Source organism: Synchiropus splendidus, chromosome 12 (assembly GCF_027744825.2).
Source record: "Synchiropus splendidus isolate RoL2022-P1 chromosome 12, RoL_Sspl_1.0, whole genome shotgun sequence".
In the NCBI taxonomy this organism is placed as follows: domain Eukaryota; kingdom Metazoa; phylum Chordata; class Actinopteri; order Syngnathiformes; family Callionymidae; genus Synchiropus; species Synchiropus splendidus.
In genome coordinates this window covers 6504855-6526267 of record NC_071345.1, presented here as the reverse complement: position 1 = coordinate 6526267, position 21413 = coordinate 6504855, and the positions used below count along the sequence as shown (strand labels likewise).

At 40.0% G+C, this 21413-nt stretch overlaps 1 protein-coding gene across 3 annotated transcripts in view; it reads left to right on the top strand.

Annotated features, from left to right (window-relative positions):
• Positions 1–5530: 5530 nt before the first annotated feature.
• Positions 5531–21413, top strand: part of tab2 (TGF-beta activated kinase 1 (MAP3K7) binding protein 2) — a 30320-nt gene continuing 14437 nt past the window's right edge. For all 3 annotated transcript variants that reach the window (XM_053881713.1, XM_053881711.1, XM_053881712.1), the window contains exon 1: positions 5531–5933. The gene's annotated coding sequence lies outside the window, so the exon portion shown is untranslated. The remainder of the gene's footprint in view (positions 5934–21413) is intronic.

Below are 21413 nucleotides of genomic sequence, written 5' to 3'. Positions count from 1 at the left end.
CACGGACATGACTGTCATAGAGAACCATTCTACTGAAGATTTACTAACTTTAACAGAAATATTGACCCACTTTTCATAACTTTAACTTGTTCATCGAGCGAGAAAAAAGAAGCAGTAACTGATAGCTAGCTTTCCTTGTTAGCACTGGCGTGCTAAAGGCTCACTTCTGCACTAATGGTTTTATTCATTGGCTTTCACTGCTGTAATGTCTGTAATTGTATAAACAGCTAACATTTGAGCCTAGCACCATGAATCAAGGCCAAAAATCTGCTGAGTAATGGGTTCATGAGTGGATGAGTGTGAGTTGTTTTCAAGGCTCAGCACAGTACCAGCCACCATAACTGTCTGTTGGCTGTCTCACTGCCCGAGGTGGGATGTCAGACGGATGTCTCACTGCTCTCCTCCTACACACTGTCAAGGGGAGTGAGTCTGGGAGTGTGTGATAGTCAGGGTGTGTGTGCGCTTTGAACTGTGAGAACTCAATCCAGAGTGGAGAAATGGCCCACTCTGGAGCCAAACTCTCAACGTAAATATGAGATTTAATACGCTCCGTGCTAGTGATAACAGAGTCAGTGTGAGTCCTAATTTGCCTCCACACTCTTTTGGAAGGTTTTAGGTTCTGTGATCTATAACCTCTGCTGTAATCACACATTCATTATTATCTTCAGTTTTAGATCAGACATGGACAAATTAAGCCCTAGTTTTCATGTGGCAAACTTAACTGTCAGTTAAACACCTTTTTCATCATTCATTACTGTTAGAATTAGTCATTATTTTTTAGGTTTTATTTAGATTTTTCTCCCACTTTTATGTCTTTTAATAAGAGTCTAACTTGTCATTCAAGATAAAAAAAATAAATATATAATGTGTAAAAAAAATACAATGAAAAAATGTGTTTTATATCATAAAATTAACAAAACTATGTTTTGTTTTATCAGAAAAAATATTATATAATGAATATAAATTTGAAAGATGAGGCAGGATTCAGTTTTTAACATCAGAAAAAGCTTTTTAGGCCATTTACACTCCATGGACCTTGACATTTCCAGTTTCCTCCAAGTAATAAACCCTGCAGCCCTCAGAGCAGGAGCAGAGCGACGGTGTTCTGATCTGCTCCCTCCCACTCTGACTGTCTGGAACCTTCACCGACCTGCTGATCTCAGATGAGATGATCGGTGAAGGCATCTTATCACGCCACACATGGGACGGAAGTCTGCTTCTCTCTCTCTTTAAAAGTGACTTGCTCTCAGGTTATGTGAGGTGAAGCGTATTCACCTCGAGGAGACACGGTGTCGGGGGTCTACAAGCCCCCTGCGGGATCTCAACTGTCACACCGAGTTATGTCCAGCACCTTCAGCTATGAGAGAGAGAGAGAGAGACGGGCTGTTCTCCTCAGCGGTTTGTTGTTTGGCTTGAAGTAGGAACGACCAGTGAGTGGACAGCAGAGACGCTCGGGCAGAAGGAAGCTCACCAGTGGAGACGAGTTTAATCTGCTGACCCATGACAGGCCGTCCACAGACCGTGAGAAGCAGGCCTCTTTCCATGCCAAAAATGTGGGCGGCCGACCTTGTTTCGCCGACAAGTCGATCTGCAGAGAGCAGCAGCGGGTTTTTAGGTCTGATTTATCTCACGCCGCTGTTGTCGTCTGGAACACAACAAGGCTGACTAACACCCCTGGATCTTTTCTGGACCAAATTATCCCCATAATCTTTCATTCCCCAATACGATAATTGTGCTGGTTTTAAAGTTGCATGTTCCATTACATAGATTTAGGAAAAACAAATGGTACCGATGTTACTTCTATTAAAAGTAACATATACTGTCATGATATTAACATGAAAATCCAGAATACAGTTAATAGTTTTTTTTACCTTTTTGTGAAATGTATCAAAAAAACATTTAAAACCCTTTTAATATAAAAATGTATATTTAAAATAACAAATTGCATTAATAAAAGTAAAAAAAAAACTGTTTTATTCTGTGAAATTAAAAAAGATAATGGGAGTTTCTTTCTATTGAAGTCAGCAGTGTGATGTGGCTGAGAAATAACAATAAAGGTGCAAATAAATAAATACATTTCAGTGATATACAGCACAAATATTTAAATTATAAACTACATAGATAAATGTATTTAAAATATGGATATTTTTTATTGTTAATTTCAGTAAACATCTTTTTATTAACTTAACTATCCTTCATAAAGCCCACTTAAGAATTATTATACTATAAAATATGAAATCAATGCTGAGCAAAATTATTTTATTTATGAGGAAAATATCTAAAATATATTCTCTTTTGAAGTCTCTGAGTCGTGGGGGCAGCAGCCCAGACACAACCACCCCTCAAATCTCAACTGGCTGTTCTTGGGTCATCTGAAACATTAACTCCTCCCTTTGGGCCCTTCACACCAGCCAAAGGAGGTGCTTCTGCTTTGAGTCTCTCCTGTCTGACTGAGCTCGTATCCCGCGCTATAAACGCAGATGATCAAGGTTGGAAATTCTCATCCAGTGTTGTGCTGACTCACAGGCCTGACACATGGACTCCACTGGCTCAGCTGAAATGTGTATCAAGTCATTGTTGAAGTCATGAATGGTGTTTGAAGGGAAGAAGAGGCTCCACTGTGTTCCGCTCTCACTGAAGGGGATTTCACTCCTCTGTCTTCAGAGTGGAGGGGTCAGAGCTCTCGGCAGATAACGGGCCTCCACAGCTTGTGTCCGTGTGAGTCACTGTGCTGGCGACACTCGAGACAACACATGCTTCCACGGTACCGGCCGACAAATGTGCCGTCTCTTTTCTTCTCTTCTGTGACGGCGGCGGCCACATGTTTTCTCTTTCAGTGACTGGGTTCATGCAGCCGGCGCGGGAGACGCAGTCGGCCACGTCAATTACGTCGTAAAAGAAACTGAAATGAAGCACCTGTTTCAGCCGTCAGAGTGAAAAAGTGTGAGACTGCGAGGTTCTAGCTGGGACGTAATCCTGCACTGCCCCTGGAATCCTGTCCCAAAACAACCTCAGGAACCCTCCATGAGGATCCATGACACCCCCAATTAACAATGACATGACATGTGCAGTATATCCATGTCCACGGACCAATATGAGTTGGACGACGGTAAAGCGCATTCACATCAACTGCGATGGGTCGGAATAATACTAGTAAAAAAGTAACTGAAAAGTCTTGTAATCCCCTCTGCAGAGACACAACAAACCTGATTCTTGTAATGCGTTTCATTGTGGTCTACCAGTGTTCCAAATTCAGCTTTACAAAGTCCAGCTGCACAACTGTCGAGCAGAAGACATTTGTTTCCCTCTCAGTCAGTTCCTCTCTTGCTGTTCAAAGACCTTGTCATGTCTCAGATTTGCTTAGAGCTCCTGTTTGATATGATTTTGTTTTCTACTTCTGCCTTTGTCCATCACCATCTTTCCATAGCAGGTCAACGGAACATGATCATCCTTCCAAGCCACGCCCTCCCTCTACTCCTTTACCACCTCCAAGAACCACCTTGTTGTCTTTCTCTTCTTCTCCAGCTCTATGATTCTTAGTCCAACACAGTCTCTCCTCTCCATCTTCCTGAAGTGTCCCTCATATCTTACCTCTTACCTTGTCAATCCCAAATCCCAATGACAATCCTGCTATCTATGACTCTTCTCCTACAATCCTTTACCTGAATTTATGCGGCTCTCAAAACGATAAAGATAAAAGGACAGACATTGAGAGGTGTAATCTATCAAATATTTTTCCTATTTTTTGCCTGATTTTATGAAGTAAATTAAAGACGTCTTCTTTCCTCCCGTCTTTTGGTTTGGCCCTTTCACAACGGTTGGTGAGGAAATTAAATGGCCCACACTTTCTTCTTCACTCATGCCACCCTGTCCGCACTCTCCTCTTCGCCTCATTCGATCTCGGTCCATTTCTCTGAATGACCCAGACGTGTTTACACCTTCTATACTCCCTGCATCTTCATTCGTCTCTCCTCCTGTTGCTTCAACTAACTTACATTCCTCTTCTCTCCATCTCAGAGGGATGAGATGGACTATGTTGTTACTATAGTGTATCCTTCTTCTTTGGTAAATGATCTCTCGGTCCCAAGATTCCCCTCACCAACTTCCATTGTCCCCTCACTAACAAACATGACCCCCAGGCTGAGACTAAGGTCATGATACCTGATGACATCATTCCTCTCCGGTCGCTTCTCTTTGAAAGTTAAAAAAGGGTCAAACAATAGAGGCCCAAAATAGATGTAGAGCAACTACTGATGTTCTCTGACTATTCCATACAATTTAGTGACAAATGAACAAAGATTACTGTAATAAAATGACCGTATTGTGGATGTAGACTAAAGTTAACTCTGAACTTCAATATACAGATCAAACATTCATATATATATATATATATATATATATAGTGTTTTGTATTTTATATAATATATATAGTTTTTGCTACACAATGGTCAGGGTTTCCACTACTCTGAATGTACTTGAAATTCTTATAAAAAATAAAAAAAATGTTATCTAAATACATTTAATATATTGATATATTAAATTATATATATATCATATATATGAATGTTTGATCTGTATATTGAAGTTCAGTGTTAACTTTAGTCTACATCCACAATACAGTCATTTTATTACAGATATGTATATATATATATCTTATAAAATCTTATAAAACTGGGAAGAAAATGCTGACAGGGGAGGGAAACTCACTTGACACTGGTCAGGACCACTGTGGTCAAGCTGTGTGTGTGTTTACAGCCCTCTGACAAGGAAGCCATCGTGGTTGGTTTTCACTGGCCAGATTTAGACGCTCACCTTATAGACCTGCCACCCAACACTGCAGTGCAGGAGGATCATCTCCTCTACTGCTGGCATGTCAATGAGGAGTCACTCAGGAACTCACACACATTCATGGTACAATATTTACTTGAAAATGTTAAGATTTTTGAGTGACAAAGTGCTTTATGACGTGTCACAGGGGTCAAATCTGGCCCGCAAAGTTATTCCATGTGGCCCATAAGAGTTAGGAAAAGGTGAAGCTGGGTCAGAATTTAATTAAATAACCGTCTGGATCTGGAATTTTTTATTCATTACACCTCTGCAGTACAGAGATTCTGTCATGACGCACTGTTATTAAAAGTTAGGGGTTCGATTCCCGCATTTATTTATTTACATTTGTTTTAGATTTCACATGTAAAACATTCATCTTACAACACTTAAAACCAACTATTGCGGTGGACTACAGCTGCTTGGCGCAAGTTTGCACTCTGTGAGTGCTGATCTAGTTATTACAGTGTTAATAAAAAATCTGCTAGTTGAACTCAAATCTGAGTCTCTTTAGATGACAGAACTCTTTGAATAAGGACCGTAAATGTGATTAAAATAACATAAATTCCACAGAAAAAAGTTGAGAAACACCACTCTGTACTTTGAAAGTAGAATCTCAAGGAAGAATAAAGGCAATCGGATCGAACGTGATCTGAATGAGACCTGGTGAATTGTGCTGTCATCTCCAGCACACGCTCTAGTTCTCTCACCTCCCTCCTCAGCACCTTTTGGAAACTTTAGCAAAGTCTTCCTCTCGCGATAACAGCTGGCTCCTGCAGCCGCCATATTCTGTCACAGTATTTTGATTCGTATGTGCTGGAAGTGAGGAAAAAGAGAAAAGTGGGGAGGGGGGGCCGAAGAAGCGGACCTGTCAAACAGATACCCCCGTGGCCGTGACCAAAAAAAAGGCCCGAGCTTCTCCGTCTCACTCTACTAAACGCTGTTTCCAGGACGCGCAAGGCTCGGGGCCTCGGTGACGCTGACGCTTCGTGTGGCGGAGAGTCGCTGGACAAGTCTCGGCTTCATCGCTCGCAGCTCCACGGCCCACCGGAGGTCCGGCGGCGGTCTCGGGTGGAGAAGGCGGCCCGGGGAGCGGCGGCGACGGGAAGGTAAGCCAGTGCTGTTTTAGAGCTTTGAAATAAAATACAAAAAAACCTCCTTCGTCTGTGAGAGTTGGGATTCAGTTTGAAGGAAAATGGAGACAACAAAACTTTTCACCAAGTTTTTGTCCACAGCTATCGGCTAGCTCTGTTAGCTTGAGTTGGAAAGCTTTGCAAAGGCAGCAAATTATCGAATAATAGAGTGAAAACCGTGATAACACACCTCTGACTCAACCTGTTTAATAAAGTCCGCTTGACTTTTCACGTTATTGCCATTTTGTCTGGAGTAGAAGTGTCTGACGCTACATGTTTTGTAGCCTACATTGGGCTAGTTTTTCCATTGAGTTTAAACGTCGAAACACTCGTGTGAGATGGAAAGGTTTTATCACAACATATTTGCCAGCCGTGGTAATACATCTGTACGAGGCGTAGAAGTCAAGTTAATTCCACCTTTCTTTGGTTTGATCGTCTTTTTAGTCAACAAAAGCAGCTGCGATAGTGAGTTTAAAACTACACGTATAAGTTGACCCAATTTTCCTCTCGATAATAAGCTGTATTTTTGCTCTTTGTCTAATAAACCACTATTCTAATTCATCATTTTGCCATACAACTGGATATCAGAGGTTCAGCAGTGCCTCTCTTGAAATGAATTGTAGCAGACAAAAACTCTTGTGGGGGATATTTGTGTCACTTGAGGGTGTTTGACAGATGAGAGATCAGATGTTCCTGATTCGTGGAAGTTGTGCTTGACTCTGATAAGACCCATATCACAGACTGGGGCTGTTGTTGTTGAGACAATACTACATACCCTGAGATAACCTGACATGATGTGGTAGTCATGAGTTTTCTCTTCTTGTACTCCTTCCGAGACGCTAAGAAGCGGAAGACACAGGTTGCAACATTTGACCTATTTACTCAAGCATTGTTGTCATGAGGTGTGATAGTCACTGTTGTTCAGGGTTGTTTTCACTGTGTACGTGAGGGAGTATAAGTCGACTTGGATTTCCTCTCCTCATTTATTCATAAAGTAAATATCGCGGATTAAATGACTAAAAAGATTTTTTTAATATAGTTTTAAACTGCTGTTTTTATTAACCTGTCTCTTTTAAAATAAGAGAATAGTGTTGTGATGTTGAAAAGTCATCATATATTATATAAAAACAAGTCAAGAGCACTGTAAACATATGACATGTAAAAGCTAACTTTCATTGTATGCTCCTCCTGATCTCCCTTGTTTCTCACCTCCTGTTAGAAGCATTCACAGTACTGGAAACACTAATTTCTAACTCCAACTAGGTGTGGTAGTGCATCACTATATTGGATAGAGAAGAAAGCTGATTGGTCGAACTTGAATTATGATAAATAAACTGTTGATGTGGTGAAGCGGTTTAGTTCTAAAGTGAATGACATTAGATGACTGTAGATGTGTTTTTATTGACAAAGCATTTTTATTTTTTGCTTTGATAATGCTTTATGACATTCTTTTTTTTATCATTCACTTAATTCTAGTAGCAACTTGTGTGTCAACATACACATTCTTTGGTACAGCTCATTCATAGATGTGGCATAACTGACCTGACTGTAGGTTTTACGAGCCAGGCTTCTTGTTTTACCCTCTTCCTCTGATCTTCTGCTCTCTAATCTCTGCTCAGCTGTTTGGAGACATTTAGCGTTTATTGACCACTCTCTGAAACATCATATCCACCGCTGCGTCTTCCTCCATAGTCCAACAAGGAAAGTCAGTTGACACAACTAAGATGCTAGATTGCGTATCATTCGTCCGATGATCATGCTTTTCTTTACTTGTAGTCGACATTGCACTTCCTGACCAATAAGCTGCCATAGCCAACTGTTTATAGGTGCAGACCCCTAACTAAAACCATGTGTGCATGTAGCTGGGCAAATATGTTGCTAGGAGGTCTTTGCCACTCTTGAGAGACTTGGCAACAATTGCGCGGAGCCTGTATGATGAGTGCTTAATCTGGATTTCAGAGAGGATCAAGCAGTTGTGCAGAGTGGCATGCTGCTAATTACTCTGTTTGGGTCTCATTATGCTATCAGGAGACATCAACACTGTTAAGTAACTGCACATGTTCATTCATATTGATGAAGAAGAAGTAGTGCACTCATATATTGTGTTTAATTTCATATCATAAATGTTGACAGCGTCTGAATGAGCCACTGCACTTTCTCACACTCGTGAAACCAGGTCTTATAATTTACAACATGCTGTAACTAACCGGAGCAAATGGTTTGTGTATTTTAGAGGTATAATTTGATGGAAAATGAGTGCGAGTGAGTTTATTTGGATGTAGCACAGCAAACGCTTCTTGTTATTTGTGCACTGCCCAAGAAACAATATTGGCTACTCTAACTACATCTGTGTTAGGCTCTGCTACAACAATACCTCCTGAAATGTTTTCACGTCAACTTGCGAGAATGTTCCGTCAACATGGCTTTTTACTGTACTTAAACTGTCAGGTGGAAAACAATGATCGCTTCAGGCTCCATCATTTGATGCCAACTTCTGCACATTTTGGAAGAAGACTCTGTGCTTTTTAACCCTCCCCCACTGCAGTGTGGCTGTCAGGAAGAGAGACTCTTATTGGAGCCCCCTCCCCCGTCCAGCTCTCCTGACTTCTCCGCTTCAAATGGAGTCCTACATTAGACATGGTGCTCTCTGGCCTGTTCAGTTCAAAGGTTACATCGCCTGCATCCAAGTCGACATCGTAGAGTTCACCGTACGTCTCTCTGTGCAGCACAAAACTAAATACTGCTGCAAGAGTTAATACAAATTCATCAGTAAATGGCTTGAAAATGTCCTTTTCATTGTTCACTGTTAATATTTGACTGTTTATCATCCCATGAAATTCAACTTTTAATTTAATAAAAGTAAGCTACATGTTATGAAGATTAATTCTCAACTAGTAAGTACCCCCACTGTCCAGTCAACAAAATATTGAATAGATGAAAAAATGAAATAATGTAACAAAATAGTTGCATATTTGAACTGACAGAGGCACAACAAAACTGTTGGGCATAGTTGTTGAAATTGGAATCAGAACTGGTCCTGACACAAAGCTCCAGACACTCCAGGAAGAGTGAACGTACACTGTGGTTTTTGACAAGTTGCATCTTTCAACATTTTTCCAAATGCTTTCGTTATATCATCCTCTCGTAATTTACGATTGTTTTTCTTTCAACGTGCGTTGTAATTTATGTTAGTGTGGTTTTCTCACAGCATTGTCTCCAGATATCACACGTCCCATATATCATCAAACTCACATTTACCAACCAAATAAACACTGCCAGCAATTTGTTTTCCATAAGCCTTGGATATTGTTTAAACTTTCATCACTTTGGCTTGGAAGTTATTATCGACTCTGTCTTTGTTCACATACGCACGGCCACAAAAAGACTTCTGTTCTGGGGATAAAGGGTGCAACAGTTGAGGTTTTGTGATTCACATTCATGGGGGTGGAGAATTGACCACATTTTTATGGTGCCGTCTCATCCAACTTCTGTTTTTTAAGTTGATTCTGAAAGAGACATTGACGATAAACAAAAAATGTGCTTTATTCTGGAATGAAGTAGCTGATAAAAAGTGCTCTTCTGTTGTTAATCTGCGCAAGATATTGAGAAATAAAGTGAACGTTGACCTTATTTTTTTTTAAGTACATTGAGGAAGTTCAATGATACGGGTGAGTAGGAGAAATTAAAGTGTGCTAAACTCACTTTTGTTTTTTTCATTAAGATTTATTCCTGAAAAGTGTATTGCTGAGGATTGAATAAAATGTTCCTTGAAACGCCGCAAAATCAAGTCAAAGTTTTGAAATACTGTTGAAACAGCAGCCTGCTGTTGGAGACAACCGCTGTTAACACAGTACTCTTTGAACGTTTTGTATATCGTATACAGCTCTCCCTCTTTCTACTTGTTCAATCAGATTCAGGGTTTTCGCTATGTAGTCCACGTGATCAAAGTGGAAACACTAAAATCCTAAAGTACCTAAAATCTAAAAGGTCAATCTCATCGTATACTGTTGAATACAAAAACTTCAAATGATCAAATTGTCAGTGTCACCGTATTTCTTCACCCATGGCTTCAAACCTGTGATCTTTGGGTGAGGGATTCCATAACCTTCAGAAGTCGCTGTGTAACTGTGACATTCCTCGCTCATTCTAAGTCATAGTATTCATTTTGCTATCATTGAATTGAAGGTTGAGAGCTGGTGTATTTTAAAGTTGTGGTCTGATGTTTCTCTTGCCGTAACTGAAGATCATTTTTACCTTGTTTTTTTTATGACTCTTTTCCTGTTCAGAGGCCTCAGACTTAGCTTTTGGGCTGTAGTGCCAGTACAAACAAAATTGGGTCAGCAGACCTGCAAATTCTGTCTTCGACTTGGTGATAAAGCTTGTTTTCAGAAACAGCACCTATAGAGCCATATAGGAGTTTGAGATCTGACAATTCACTCTCTGACATCTTCAGTGTCCAGAGCCTCAGCACCATAAAAGCAAATTTGCTATTCGAAAAACATAAGTCTTTGAACAGAAGCCGCGGTGGCTTCTTCCAGAAAGCTTAAATTATCTCTGTAGCTTCTCCTTTGGCCCAAGCACTGTCGGTCTCAATGATGCCCCGGAGTCAACAAGAAGGAAAGGTCGATTCAGCAAATCTCACAGCGTCAGCTGAAAAACGTAAAAGGAAGAAGCCATTGCAATTGACACATACCAGTTGTTAACAGTGCATTGTATACATGTTTCAGGAATAATAAATGCATGAAGACATCTCATCTAGTCTGGATGATTTTGCTGACTAACATGACCTTGTTATTTCGGTTGCGTAAAATGTGCATTGGTGACTTCAAATAGCTTGAAATGATAGGAACTCTTGCATCAACCATAATGACAGTCTGAACACCGGCGAAGGTGAATGAATCCCCTGGCACTTGTAAATCATGGACTAACACTGCAGATGAATTAAAGATTAGCTCCCCATGCTAATGAAGTGTTGTTTAAGTTTCCTTTTCAGGGGTCGGTCTGTGAAACAGGATAGTAGCAGAACCATCAATTAAGTGAATATAGCGGAGCTCTACAGCCGGCTCCCTTTGGATGTAGCATTTAAACTAATTGGAACCAGAGCTCCTGCTGCGTTAAACAGGCATGTTCGCAAAGACGGCAATGCAGCTCTTCACACACTTTGACAAAGTTACCAGTTGAATATTCATTTTCATTTCCTTCCATGCTTTATTAGTTGAGGGATAAACAATGCACTTGTTTTCGTTGAGTTAGACCCCCCTTCGCCTCTTAACAGCGAGTGTTGCTGTGTGAGTTGCTGTGAGCGTTCTAATCTCATTTTATCTCAAGCATCACTAGGTTTTAGAAATGTAAATCTGGCTTGCCTTTGCTTGTGACCAATGTACTCTCCCTCTTATAGCAAACAGAAGGATTGGTCACTTTTAATATCTGCCGATGCAGAATGGGTGTTAGTCATATAATGTTCTGGCCAATATGAACACCTCCATGCTTAAGTGGGAAGATGAATGGATCCATAAGAGTTATTCATTTCATAAAAATGCTAAGAGTTTAATATTTGTTGTATTTATGGCACAGGGCCCCACAGTGCAGCTACATAAATAACACTATTTCAGATTTATTTCTCTATATACTACTGTCTTTTTCACGCATCCCTTAAGCTTAGTTGTATGCTGCTTTAAAGCTGAGCATTTCTGACCTAAAACAAGTATCACCAGTGGACAGACAGATGTATTTTTCTTGTCATTGTTGAGGATAAAAACTCTTCCTGTCTCCGTCTGCCTCAGTGACAAACCTCTCCTTGCTTGTTTGGGCAGACTGCAAGAAAAGCAGTGTGGAAGGCAGATTGAATGCTGGCTTTCTCAAATCCAGCTGCGATTCTCTCCATATGTTAGCTTTTTTTTAAAGATGTAATTACACCTCAGTGCAGTTGTAATGTTTGAGTAACGATTGGTTGTGTTGGCTGACAAAGAGGAAACTTGTTCTTCGCGGTTTATAGTAAACAAAGGATGTTAGGACTCTCATGTAGCTGATTCAGAAACATATTCTGCATTAGTGTGAAAGGGCATCTTGTGAATGATAAGAAAATTGACTATGTTTTTCCACTTCTCCTTCTGCAGACCTTGCATGAACCTGAATTATAATATGGGGTGTTTACTTTGTTAATTATTTGATTTTATTCAATTTTATCCTGATATGATATTGGATTTATATTGTGATTCAACTATTGGTGCCATTTGATAGTATTGATAAGTAGTCAAGTAATAGTAATTAAGTAAGTCGAATTATACACTTCTAAAAAAAACATCAGTGACATACATCTCATCAGTGACTCCTCTCAAAGCATAAAAAAAAGAACATAATTCATATCAGTTCTGGGAGATTGATATTTAATATTGATTATATTTCATATAGCTGGATTCGAGAAAGCTAGAATTCAATCTGCCTCCCACACTGCTTTTCTGTCAGTCTGCCCAAACAATATTGGTGAAGAGCAGCCATTGTACATATTAGGAACAAAGACTGTTAGAAACCTATATATCCTCACATACGCACGTGCACACCCATTCCAGACCCAGTGTACATTAAACCGACATACCCACATGTTCTACATTATATTTCTTTTAAGTGTGTACATTAAGTGTTTCAGGTTCTAATCAAAACAATCTGTTAGATTTTCTTTTGTTGTTTTAAGCCAAGTTAAAGTGGAGATCCATTTTATTGACAAAAAACAAAAACACATGATGGACGTTAAAGTTGCCCTGGAACTGAGCATGCTATAAACATGTCTATTTACTGTAATGTTCGTCTTTGTTGTGCTGTTTTCTAGTATTACACTGAATATCAAGCACACATTTGTTAGCTCGTGCACTTGTGGCTGCATCTCCTTTTTGTCTGTGATATTCTGGGTAGTTCTTAGTTTGCTTACCTGGCGTCAAACATTGTTGGCATGGATTCAATCAATATTTTATCGCCACTGGGAGTCGGAAAGCCAAAGTCAAGCTTTACTACAATTTGCACACATGATTGACCTTTAACAGCATGCATTCTCTTCTGAGTTTGAAATCTGCATTCAGTGGATTAATGAATAATACAATTTTATGTCCCAGCTCATCAGCTCGCACGTATCTCCACCTTGTTTGTCTTATGGCAGAGACCTGGTGTCCCCTCTCCCCTGAGACCCTCTGACCTTTCAGCCACTTCACAGAAAATCTCGTATCCATTTTGTGAGTGCCATGCGGGGACTGCTCTGTCCTTCATCAATTCTTCTGCAGTCTGTACACACTCTTTCATCTCTGAGGTTTTTGCACTCTGTAACGATGGGAAACGGCTTTGATCTGGCCTTCTATCAGTAACAGTCCAGGCCCTTTGGCTCTCCTACTCCCTCTCTGCCTCTGAAAACATATTGTCAGGGTGTGGTGGACAACGAGTCCACCCAGCTGAAAAGTCTTTGTTTGTTGTGGTTAAGCTTTGCCAAGGGCAACTGCTTGTGTGGGTCTTAATGAAATTCTTCTAGCAGTAGTGGTCTTTTAAATCAGATCCTACATGCAACAATGTTTGTGAAGCATTTGCACACTCTGAATTGGAACACCTGAATGTCAGCAACAGGAAAGCTTCATTTTAAAATTGACTGACATCTCCTCCTAAGAGGGATAACATGTTCAAGTACGTGGATCATATTGAAAGAAGCAACATTTTAAATGTCCTGTGTTAGTTATTTGTGAGTTCCCAGTCTTGTTCCTTGTGTCTCTTTCAGTCCCCATCCCTTCTGTTTTGCCTCTGGTTCAGATGTGTGTATGTGTTTTGGCTGTTGTCTCTGTTGTGGATCAGGCCGAGCTGATACTGGCATCTTCTTAAGCACACCTGTCGGCGCCAGTCCGGCCAGAATCAGTACTCTGTTTTGTCCATTGCGGTCCTATGTGGACGCCATCACAGTCAGGAACACGCTGAACATCCTGACAGTCACACATGAGCCCACTCCACACGCACACTGGGTCTCAATAAATGGGAGTTTGTTTCTCTCCTAAGCGTAGAAGTCTATTAACATCTGTGAGCTCCTCTTAGATTCAGTAAAGGGCAAATGTAGTTGAAAAGTAAAAACAGCACATGCTTTATCGTCTATCCAGTTCATTTGAATCCAAATAGTTTATTACTAAAATAATTTTTATTTTCTTTTTGTCTGAATTACTTAAATGTTCATATGACCAGCACTAGCACAGTTTATATTCTATGTCTTGTGAACAAAAAGTTAGTGAATAATGAAGTCTCTGCTTTTGTAATTACTTTTCATGTCAATCTTAGCGCTTCCTCCCCCATTAGTTGATGGAGGACTCCGCCTTTTAAGGTAGACTGTTAAGGAGGACCTTCAAAGATATACATTGAGGACTGCTGCTCTCGTAATTGCACAGGTTTAGATATAAAGAGAATGAGGCTGTTTGTTTTCCAAATATCTGATGAAGATACACCCTGGATGCCTGGTTGTGCTGGTCTGTTGGTTTGTCACATTGACACTTGTCTGTGATCCTGAAGTTTGCAGGTGGCTAGCAGTTTTCATACAAACTAAAGGCAAAAGCCACTTTTTGTCCTGTTTAAGTAGTTGCTTTACAAGCATTATTTTTTGTTCTTGTGACAAAAAGCTTTGACCCTATGAAGCTACAGAAACAGCTTACAATTCTCTTGTTCCACATACAACTAGGGGGCTTTTTGAAAGCTCCCATTAGCTAAAGAGTTTCTGTCTCAGACTATTGATTCCACCCTTTCCTGCCTTTGTGCCATTCTAAATACAGAAATACACACATCTGAATGTACAGTAAGTCATTGCAGAAGTAAAACTGACAAAATGTTTCCTCACAGTGTTTTTAAAAATAGTGCTTGGAGAACAGGATGTGAGAGATTTTGAAATGCATCACATATAATAACAAAAATCGATCAGTTCAAATCGAAATAACTAGGCCAATAAAAATATCTTGTTGTTATTGTAAGGCTGGGATTTCTTTCCTTTTTCTTGAGATTTTTTTTTGCTAGATTTACAAGGTTAGGCATTGAATAGTGTTTTCAAAATTTCAACTGACCAAGGCAGATGATGGCTCCGCATGTCTGAATGATTCCTGTTGTTGTCTTAAATAAGTCGCAGTCAATTAATTTGTATAAATACTGTTGTTCCAGCTGGTCAGTATTGACAAGTCCCCGTTGTCACGTGTATGTAACGTATTCGGGGTTTAAGATTGGCCTTCACTGTTGGATATTTAATGTTAATGTTTTTGTGTGAGTGTATGAGGGCAATTTAATCCTCGATCGTATTCTGCAGTTGGTTTTGGTGTAGCTTGTTAACGTAGCTGCAGGTCTGCGTGGCTCTGACACAACACAAAGACATTGAATGATGAATTACATCACATTATACTCACAAAACTACCTGAATACTATATATTTTTTATTGTATTTTGTGAACCTGTGGATGGATTTGTTATGGGTCTGTTTATCTGAAATAGTCATTGGTGTTAAAATATCAGTTTGTCAGTTTATGTTAAGTAGGTCCTTTCCGCATGACTCAAATGTTTCAAGATGTTTTTGAAGTCGGAATGCCATCTAAGCAGCAGAAGAGTCACATGACTTGGCTGCTATTTGTCTTTTGGTTGGCCTCAAGGTGGGGAATGATACTCTGAACAGCTGCTGGAAGCATTTCCGGCTGAGGGTTTGCTTTGTCGCCAAGCACATGGAGGTCCAAGGGTGCAGAGAAGCAGATGAGCTTCCATGAGTAAAAGGTTTTTTCCATCCAGTATAATATACTTTCAGTCCCACACTTTGCCTGACCTTTTTCTTGTATTATTATGATAAAGGGACACTACGTGGAATGATCAGAGGGACATTGAACTATCCAGTGTGAGACCTTTGGATGCTCAGTGTAAACCAACTCACCAGAACCGTGGCCCACCTACAAGTGGTTGTAAAACATCTAATGACCTGATAACACAGCAAGTGTTGGAGATGGAGAACAGGCTGACCAAAGACAGAATTGCTGTTAATGTCCTGCTGTCTGTGTGCTTCAAAGTGCATGATGACAAACAGTAGGTGTGTTCCGTAAGGCAATAAAGGGTGAAGATTTGGCTGGCGAATGCTTGGCATGTCATCGCTAAGAGCAAGTCATCTCATTGTGTTCAATTGCCCTGCAGGGGGGTGTTGAGAGACAGTGCTGCCACCCAAGCTTGTAGTTGCTGTCAACATATTGGCTCTCTTGCCAGCACTGTTTTATTGGGGATGTGACGTATGATGGCATCTATATAAGCTCTGCAACACTGGCATCTACTACAGTCCATTGCAGCTAAAGCATCGAACGATGTGGGTTTCTGAGTCATATTGAAAGTTTAGAAATGACATTGCCACTTGGACAAGTGTGCAAGCGTGCCGTCATAGCATAAAGCGCGACTAAAGTATTTCTATTTTACATAAAATTATGTAAAATTCGAGTAAGTTTATTAGTGATTTTTTTTTTCTTTGGTCCTAATTTGCAGTTACACATAAATTTTCCCAGTTAAACTGTATTTTAAAATATATACAGGGCTTGATTTTAGGTTAGAAGGTTAACAGCTTCTTGTGTGGACATTGTTATCTCAAAAATATGTATAACTGTGTGAGTTCCTCTGGAAGGAGGGCTGTGGAATGAGATTAATGGAAGTTATGTCTGGTATTTATTGCTTTGTGTTTGCACCTTTTGTTATCTCAAAGATGGATGATGAAAAAAAGTCTTGGATCCTGCCAGACTAGTTCACCGTTCTCATGTTGTAGATAGTTACGATAATTCGGCCACTTCACTTCCAGCTTATTTTGATGTAGATAAAAGTCAGTTTCAGCATCTCATAGCAATATAAATCGTTATAAGGTCTAATGTCCCACACTTGCTGCTTTAATCCTCTGGGAAGCTGGTGTATTAAAGACCACTTGTTCTCCTGGGAGGAAGCAAAAAAATGCAGTCTTGTTTCAGAAGCTGCTTAATAATTCCATCCATCTATCGTACCAGTGCGTTTCCCCAATATATTGTAGTGTGTGAAACATAATGCAGCTGTGTTTGGGGAATCTGAAATTCTAGTTTGTGAAAAATGTTCCTGACATGTTTTTGCAATAAGCACAAAGTGACATAACTCATATGTCTTGATTTAAGAATTCTGCAGTGGTGGTTATGTACATTGCTCAATATGTTTTCTGCAGTTTACTCTGATGGGGTCATGTGGGAGCCAGTCACAGCTGACATTGGTTGAAAAACTTAACATGCCAGTCTTAACTAGTTTGTTTGAAAACCTAGTTATAGGCTCCAGTTGGAAGTTGGTTTTCTAACATGAAGTTAGGCAATGCCCTGTTGCAAAAGCATCGAGTCACCAATTAACCTGCATGTTTGTGTCTTGATACATTGTCAGAAGAGCGTGTGTGTGTGAATATAGTAGGGAGCATCCTGTCCTTCTTCAGATCTGCGCATGATCTCTGTGCCCAGGTCTACTTCAGAAATCCTGGTTTCACAACAAATGTCTGAAATATTAGTCCAGTAATTCTAAATTTTTCTCCAAGTTTGAAAACCTGGTTTAACTGTCAACCTTTCCTGGGTGAAGGGTAGTGGTTAGTGTATGGCAGCTGCTCTTTGCTCTAGCCTCAAGTATAGGTGCATCTGAAGTCCCCCATCTTTAGTTTACTGTAATTATTGCTAGATGAACATCTTAAGAGTGGTATCCGCATGTGAAAAGTGTGTAGTGAATTGCCTGAGCAATCTTGTTTTGTTTTAAGCGACTCATAGCTACATCATTTTGGTGCCTTAATCTATCGAGTCACCATGCTGCTGTTGCTTTCAAAATCTTTTCCTTTTGACATTTTTTGCCTATACAGTGTCTTTGCTGTTGCAGCACATTACTTCTTCTCTGTGGATAATCCGAGCCTCTGTCACTGTCCAAATACAACAGTTGCCCCAGATGTGGAGTCACTGCAATAATAAATAAGAGCATGTGGGCCACAGATATTAAAACTACCGTAACTTTGAAGTCTCGCTGCCTGAATCTGCATTATGCTGAACTATCATCTATGGCTTCTGACAAACAAGCCTCAGCTGTTTTTCATGTGAGGTGTTCTTCAGTGTTGCACTTATAGATTATACCATACCTGCTCTTCGCAAGCCTTTGTCTGGACTTGTCTACCAGCAATTAATGTTCCCACAATGCAGGTGAAAACACTGCAGTGTTGTTCAGCTTAGACTGTCATGCTAGGCGCTTGTTTTTGCTTTCACCTTTTAAATTTCTGCTCAGATGATTGCTCCCACCCTCCTTTCTTAAATTCTGATTGTCTCAAAAGAAGCCAAACAAAAAGATAAGTGGTTTTGGATAAGACCGTTCATGTAACTGAGGTTTCTATTTTGGGCAAGGCTGTGGTCCTGACATATAACGCCGGAGGAAAGCAAAGCGGGTGTGCGGGGGTCTACGGGAAGGATTGCTGTCGTACAAAGGTGTGCTCTTGTAACATCACGCAGTTTAAAATACTATCATTACTCTTTCAGAAAACATTGGCAGCATGCTTCATACATTTAATTAAAATTTTGTAGATTATTTTTTTCATTGTTGGCATTTTAATCTCCTTTAACCACAGTTGTCCAAAATATAAAGAAAGCAGGTCGACGTGACATTAAAAAGCCACTCTTGCTTGTTACTGGCAGCTCAGTGGTTTTAAACAAGCTTCTTGTGCGATCCTGTTTGTGTGCCGTTTAGACTTTTATCCGCAGAGGCTTTGGGGAGAAATTTGAATAAAGTTGTTTATTCATGCACTGTTTTTGTTTTAGCTTGTGAAGCTTGAACTGAATGTGGATAGTTTTGAGAACTTGCGATTCATTGGAACCTCTCATATTTCACATGGATCAACTCTAAATGACAAGGTATGAGCGCAATACTTTCATGACTTAACACTGCTACACTTTACATAGTATTTTGACAAAGTATGCCCACACTTATCCAGGGAGAGATCTGAAAAAGTCCATTCTAATGCAGGCGTTTGAAGTAAAGAGGTCTGGACTACCCCTCTCAGAGCTGGGCCATTGTTACCCCTTCTCTGATATTTTGAATTAACTATTAAGGGCCTGTCCCAATTTTCACCCCAACACTGGTTTTTGGTCCTAACACTGGGTTTTGCTCATTCACATTTAAGTTTGGTGTGTCCCAATACTCTGAAGACTGTCATCACTTGAAATGATCCCTTCAAACCGAGGGGGCTCTGGAGCTGACTTAAAACCAAGTGGGAGGATGAAGTGTGGATAGATTCTTAAGATACCAAAGTGTGAATTGTATAACATAATTTAAAAACAATAGGGGATAAGGCAACAGGGACATTTTAGTAACAAGTACTACTACATTTGTTTACTTCCTTCTCTTATCACGTGGGTCTAGTGTGTCCGACAAAATTAACAATACAACATTGATGGGTATATTGTTATTCCTTAACATTTAACACTTGACTAACGTTAATGTCGACATATCTCTAACAGATGTATTACCCCAAAATGGTATTCGTAGCTCATTTGTTTACTTGACTTCACATGTATGTGAGAACTACTGTGGTCTAATATGCATTGGTTGCGCTACTGATCATTGCCAGAGCAGGATTCAAAGGTGACTACATCCCACTAAAAGTGTCGAAGCGGCGAAAAGCCACAGGTGAAGAGGGGAGGCAAGCTTTGTGATCGAAGGCACACATTTGTTGTAAGAAGCTGCTGAGCTCATCATGTTGTTGCCCACAGAAATTTTGTGTTGGAAGGAAGGGGGAGGAGAGGGAGACAAAAAAGTAGGAGGGAGGTTGGAGTCTGCTGGTGCTTGAACGTGCACATAGAATAACAAGCTGCTGCAAGTGACAGCTAAACCGACTCTCAGGTTCTAAATACGTTCTTCCTGTCACTCACTGGCTCTTGCACTGACACAACTAATAGGCTAACATTAGCTCTTATTTGCTGTGTTTATATAAAATACAAACAAGAGTTGCATTGACTGCACTGGAGGGAGGTGCTCCTATACGATTCCTAGACCTCCCGGTTTTCCCAAGTTTCCTCTGGGAGGAGTTGGTCGACCTGGGGAACTGGTGCCCTTGCCTGCTTCCAATCAACAACCAGCTGCAGGCTGCGGTGCCGAAGAATTTTTGATTTCCTGCACACACACACGCTCACCCACAACCACTACACACACACACACACACACACAAACTCCTGTTTTCAAAGTGGGCAACTGAAAACTGAGCAGACTTTCTCTCACAGTTGATCCCAACTCTCTGCGCGCAGTGAGGCGCATTTGTGTGCAATTTGGTTCTTCACATAAAAATGTGGTTTGCTGTGTTCTGGAGATGTTTCCTGAAACAAAAGACCTCCTTCACACTGTGGAGTTCTGTTCGACGTGCTCCAGATCTGTCATCTTACCTGTGGTTCTCCTCACTGTGTGCACCGCTGATGTTCCTGCACTTACCGAAGTAGTGACTGTTTGCTGAGTGGAATAACAATCGTGTCAGTTTGACCTGCATCAAGTTTCCACTGATGACACAATTGCAGTTTATCTTGTAGTTTATTCTAGTCAGACTTTAATAAGGTGGGGTAACTCTTTGATTGTATTTTGTCATCACTCTAAAAGCTCTTTTGTTAAGACTTATTTTTATGTTAAGTTTCCGTGATTTTCTGAGATTATCTCAAGACTTGCAGTCTTTCCGACGCAGAACAACAAATGATAGTGACCACTGAGAGCTTAGAGGCGCGCTCATTTCTTGCTTTTATGTGAGCTGCACTTATACCTGGCACTTACTCTAGAATGGTAATTAATAATGAACCTTCTAAAATCAATAAAGTCTGCATTGTTTATCTAACAATTTAAACAATAAGATTACAGTTTTAAAACATTTAAATGAATGATTTAGAATTGTATGAGTATAAAGTTGTGGTCATATTGTTTTTGACTGAACACAAAGAGAAAACCTTTGTGGACTAGTTCTGTGCGTATTCTTAGATTTCTGGTTTGAACTTGTAAGAAACCTGGCTTTATTTTTGGTTGTGGTTCCACACTCATTACATTGTTGGCCTGCGTCAAAGGCTCTTTCATCAAGTTGTGGCGCAAGGTATTTAAGTTTCTTAAGTTTCTCTCACAGTATGGATGCCACTGTGAACTTAATTTGTTTTTGGCGTCAGTACTTTATTGTTCTGCGATTAACAGGATCCAAATAAAATATATATGGTTTATAGATTACATTTTTTAATCTAGTTGCCCTGAATTGTTTTAGTAAAAAAAAATAGATTCATAAACGTTGATGAGATCCATACATCAGATGTTTGTAATATGAATATTGTGTGAAATGCCAACACATGTTGATGTTATACAAAAGCCATTTGTGATACATTTTGAATTGTTCGTGATCATGATGTTGTGTTTTGAAAGAATTGTGGCCACTGATTCTTGCTCAAGTATA